Below are 6,000 nucleotides of genomic sequence, written 5' to 3' on the forward strand. Positions count from 1 at the left end.
AACTGATCTTGATTTTTCTCGATTCATTAATGTGCTCACAATGATCAGAGATGAACTTTATATATTGCCAATATAGGAATAACTATATAAAAAAAGAAAACACTGATATATGATACTCAGGATCATGAAGGTTGAGATTCAAGATGGGGGAAAAAAAACTTTGACAAAATGTCCTGTTCATTTTGATCATTGAAATGATTGGATAATTTCACAACTTGCTAAAAATACATTTTGAGAAAAGTGTATTTTATCTGGATGATAAAAATTGTTCTTTGATAGGGTGTATACGTTTCTTAAATGTAAATTTAGAAAAAAGTTTATTATTAATATGTAAGAAAGAAAGGAGAAGCAGAACATTTTAATCATCTCTGGGCAGTTTGTCTATGTCAGAGCTGTCAAACTCGTGGCCCGCAGATGTGTCACATGCTGGCCATGCCCACGCCTGGTTTAGCGAAGGGGAAGAAAATTCCAATACACCACGTGACACTGCTGTGATGACGTGAGTTTGACACCCCTGGTCTGTGTATTATGTGATGTGTGTAGAAGTGTAGCCGTTCTAATTCCTACTGTACATTCTTTTGCAGGTTCTGACCATGTTCTGGATATTGGTATGGGAAAACAAAGAAGAGTAAAGCAAAACGGTTGAACAGGACTTTTAATGGATACATGAAAAGAATCACTTGTTGCCTCTGGTACACTAAAAGCAAGTAAACAAAGGAGAGTCATTTGGTCAACCAGAAGACATGTTAAAAGATTTTCTCCCCTTGTCTTTCCTTAGCAGTCTATGAAACACATTGACAGGAGCAGAGAAGAGAAACCATGAGCTTATCTACCTCAGGTAGTTTGTATAATGAACTCAGCCACACATCCTGCATACCAGGGCACGAGGAAGCCCCATTCAGGTTAAGGACATGAAACCACGAACTCATCTTCAACCTGGCTTTGGATACTACAAGGGCAGCCTCCACTTGTTTTCCATGCTCCTTGACTTCTGATTGTATTACGGTTTACAGTATCCTCCACAGCTTGGTACTGCTGTCCATCTCTATGACTTTGCTGTAGAATGTTGCCACAAGTGTACAATGTTTGGGGGGGAGGGGGGGCATGATGGCTTAGTGGTTAAAGATGCTGAGATTGTCAGCTGACTGGCCCGAGTTTGAGACTCAAGTGCCATGTAATGGGGTAAGCTCCCATTTCTTCTCCCAGCTCCTGCTCACCTGGCAGTTCGAAAGCATGCAAATGCAAGTAGATTAATAGGTACCACTGGGAAGATAACAGCATTCTGTGCACCTTTGGTGTATATATATATGCCAGCCACATGACCACAGAAAATGTTTCCAGACAACGTTGGCTCCATCAGCTAAGAGCATCGCTCCCTAGAGTCAGACATGACTGGACACGCAAACCTTGACCTTACAGAATGTTCTCCTGCAAAGCTTCAAGATGACAGTTCTACTGCAGAAGACCTGTAATGAAACCATGGGCACCCGCTTCACTATGGACAGCTTTGTGACAGCAATGGTACAAAAATGGTTGGCAGCCACCTAATGAAGTTGCCCACAGCTTCACATCAGCACCATGGGATTTCTGGAGCCAGCAGCCCCACAGTGAAGCCGAAGAGAGTAGCTAGCTTTACCACAAGACTATCAATGCAGAGAAACTTCCTCCCCATTTTTTTGCGCCATGGTGGAGAAACAGGAAAAAAGAAATGAAATGGGCAGCTATATAGATTGCTTAAAATAAACAAGTAAATTGACAGAAGACATGTTTTTCCAATTATTTTCCATACTAATGAAAACATTGGGAGAGAAAGTTGACCCTTGGGATTTCTGGTGTCCATTGTTAGCACCAAAGGAGATGTTGGGCCACCTCTTCTCCCCACACCTGTACTATGGACATTGCCAGAAAACCTATTGTACCCTAAAAGGTGGCATATTTCTTTGTGGACTAAAAGCACCAATTTGTTGCTATCTTGCAACAGAATCTTTAGTCTAACACTTATGCTTTTTTTTTTAAAAAAACCTCAAAAGTGGATAATGTTATTTCAGTCTAGATACAGTATCCGAGGAAAGCCTTTGACACTTTACTCTAGAAAATGGTGAAGAAACACTTCAGTATTAAACCAGATGTGCTTACAAAGACTCGGCTAAGGCTCCAAAGCTCTTATGTTTTCTTTTTAGTTCAACTTTTATTAAAGATACAAAAGCAAATCATTATATTTCAGATAGATCATTTGAAACCCTTGACTTGGGATGTTGTCCTGAAATATGGATTTGTGGAATGAATTATGGTCTATGTTAGACTGGGTTGGAATAAAGTACATTAACGCTGGTGGAATATTTGAAACATTTTGTATTTAGTTGCCACGTATCAAGCTTCCGTTTAATTGTTTTTCTCTTCCTACTTTGTAACCTCATCATGTAAGTCCATTGCCTATGAAACAGTTTTGGAAATTAAATGAATAAGGAATAATTTTTAATGCATTTTCCAAACTTCAGATCATTTAATGAATATTTTCACTGAGAACTATGTAGTGGTCATGTACGGCGCCCCCAGATCCTTATCTGTTTTGTAACTGTTTGCGTCAATGGAGTTTGAGGTAAATTGGGGCAAGGAAATTATTTTTTCAGGGCAAAATAGAGTCGACAATGATGGCTGAAGTTATGTGGTAAGACAGAATTTGAGCCACAGTATAATATTAAAAATGGACCTTGCATTATTATTTTTATATTATGAAGTGACACTAGAAAGAATCACAATATGTTATATTATCAATTGGAAAACAATTACATAATGAAAGAATTCACAATGACTTTGTTTTTTTATTTGTATAAGATTGTAAAATATAAAAAGAATACAGAACAATAAAAGCATTGCTAAAGCTCTTAAAGTCCTTTAACAAAATTTAACAAATTACAACATTAAAGGATTAGAGTTATGGCGAAAAGTGAAGATACAAATTTAGGTTATAATCAAGATTTATAAAATATATAATACCATATAATTAGAAACAAAAGATAGAAAAAGAAATTTTTGCATAATAATACCACATTTCCAAGAACAAAACTTAATATCCGGAAATAATATACTCCCCCCCCCATTTTTAAATATGATTCTTTTAGCCATTGCCAAAAGTATAGTAGAATAGTAATTCATCATAGTCAGATTCCAAAATTTTGCTATATAAAATTAAACATCATATTTATTACTTTAACATCTGTATCAGTGAAAAGCTGAGATAGTGGCTTTAAATCAATTATGTGTCAATTATTTTAAGGATTTTTCACAACTTCAAACTGAATTTGGTCTAACAAGTTTGCAACAGCGGTAGCATTTTTAATTTACACATTTTTTAACAGCTCAGTATAGGGCAGCTAATGTGGTCACTTCAAAGGCACCAGAGATGTTTTCTTATTTGATGGAATCTCTCATAGAAATCAAACCATAATAAAGATGTTTACAATGATGGAATCATATTTACATTGATTGACTGCTTAGATACAACTAGTGTAAGGGATTAAGTTGCTGGACTGTGATGACCTATATTCAAGAGATCTCTCAAGCATAGAAGCTCACTGAATGACTTTGGACTGGTCAGTATTTTTTGACCCAAACTATCATGTAGAATCATTGTAGAAAAAAACAGAAGAGTCTTGAATAACTTTCAGCACATATAAGAAAAGTGTGGTTTAAAATAAACAAATTTATTTCACTTGCCTGGGAACAGTATTGATTGAATAATATTGACCTGCCTCCTTTGTGGATATTTACAAGAGTATATTGCAAGAGAAAAAATACAGAAGCTAATTTTTATGAAATTCTGGTTTACTGAATTTTAGAAGGCAAGATAAGATTGTACACATCTATCTATCTATCTATCTATCTATCTATCTATCTATCTATCTATCTATCTATCTATCATCTATCTATCTATCATCTATCTATCTATCTATCTATCTATCTATCTATCTATCTATCTATCTATCTATCTATTATCTAAACACACACACAAACAGAGTATGAATTAATTTACTTAGATATGCATATATTTACCAAATATGACTTACATGAAATTTTGTTTCAGTACTATAAGAGGAAGGAGTTTTATTTTATCCCTTTGTCGATAGTTAAATACATTTAGAAGTCCCGCAATGAATGCCAACATAGAGACACTGGATTTTGAATGTTTTCTCACTGTTCCTTAGACATTCTTATGATGGGTTTAGGAACATGCATTAAGTGGAATGAAATGAATTCCACCAGCTGTGAACCAGATAAAACCAACGGTTGCTTTTAGTGAATATTTGTATTCCCTATGGGAATATTCCATATTCTTCCCTCCAGCGGTGGGATTCACATAACTTCTCTACCAGGTTGCAAATGTGAGTGTGCACGTCAGTGGTGGGTTTCAATTTTTTTTCGAACCTATTCTGTGAGTGTGGCCTCCTTTGTGGGAGTGGCTTGCCGGCCATGTGGTTTCTCTCTCTCTCTCCTTCCTTTTGTCTCTTTGTCCCTTTTTCCTTTTTTTCTTTCATCTCTCTTTCTTTTTTTCTTTATTTCTTTCTTTCTCTTTCTCTGTGTGAGTCTGTGTGTGTGTGTGTATGTGTGTGTGTCAGTGGTGGGTTTCAAAAATTTGTGGAACCTCTTCTGTAGGTGTGGCCTGCTTTCCGGGTCCACTGGTGGAACCTCTTCTAACCGGTTCGGTAGATTTGACGAACCGGTTCTACCGAACTGGTGCAAACTGGTAGGAACCCACCTCTGGTGCACGCATGCACTCACTTTGCTCACATGTGTCACATCTGCATATGCGCACCACCTGCACATGCGCAGGGCTCATGCATTACATCGGGGCGGGTGGACACAGCCTCCCACATCCACCTCTACCAGTTCGCCAGAACCGGTGAGAACCAGTCGAATACCACCTCTGCCTCCCTCCTTATGGAACATCACTCCTGGAAATAAGATTGGCTCCCACTTTGACACTCTTTCATAAGGGTTTTGTCAACAGGCCTGGGGAACCTAGAGTGGGATAGGGACCATCAACTAGCTTATTTGATTGTTATCACAAGAGGGATGGGGGGAGCATTATTGCTTTTTATTGTTTTTATGTTAAGATTTTTATCATTATAAACTGATTGGAGTCCTGAGATTGAGTTGGGCAGCCATAGAAATTTTCTTAAATAAATAAATAAGCAAGAAAGAAAGCAAACATGCATTTGAGAATTTATGCGAATATTTTCACTATTTTTTAAATTTTTAAATCTTAACTTGAGGAATAGGTGTATCTCTTATTTTCTGGTACTTAACAGTTTCCTCTCTCTCTCTCTCTCTCTCTCTCTCTCTCTCTCTCTCTCTCCCTCCCTCCCTCTCTCTCTCTCTCTCTCTCTCTCTCTCTCTCTGCAAAAAGTCTGTCTAACATATTCATTCTCAAGATAGCTTTTCTAAAATGAGAGTAGATCTCTTTTTTTTTTTCATTAGCCAAGAGAGGCAAATTTCCTTTGTAATAAGCAGAAGCTCCTACATGATCAAATACCCATTTTTTAAAAATGGGAGTTCAGCTACTCAGCTTAGGTGTATAGAAAAGGGAAAAACGTATTGTGCAGGACCCTTAAATCAGAATATTTACAATAGAATAGAATAGAATTCTTTATTAGCCAAGTGTGATTGAACACACAAGGAATTTTTCTTTGCTGCATATGCTCTCAGTGTACATAAAAAGACAAGATACATTCATCAAGAATCATAAGGTACCATGGCAGCATAAAGAAATTACGTTCAAAGTCTATCATAAATCCAATTGGCATATTTAGTGCATCCCATTTTCCTGTGAATAGTAGCAGTATATCTGCAAAAGAATTGAAATGACGAGACATGTGGGTTGAGCTCAGAGGTGGGTTCCTACCAGTTCGCACCTATTCGGTAGAGCCGGTTCGTCAAATCTACCGAACCGGTTAGGTTCCACCAGTGGACCCGGAAAGCAGGCCACACCTACAGAAGAGG

The sequence above is a fragment of the Thamnophis elegans genome, chromosome 8 (genome assembly GCF_009769535.1).
Source record: "Thamnophis elegans isolate rThaEle1 chromosome 8, rThaEle1.pri, whole genome shotgun sequence".
NCBI classification, from domain to species: domain Eukaryota; kingdom Metazoa; phylum Chordata; class Lepidosauria; order Squamata; family Colubridae; genus Thamnophis; species Thamnophis elegans.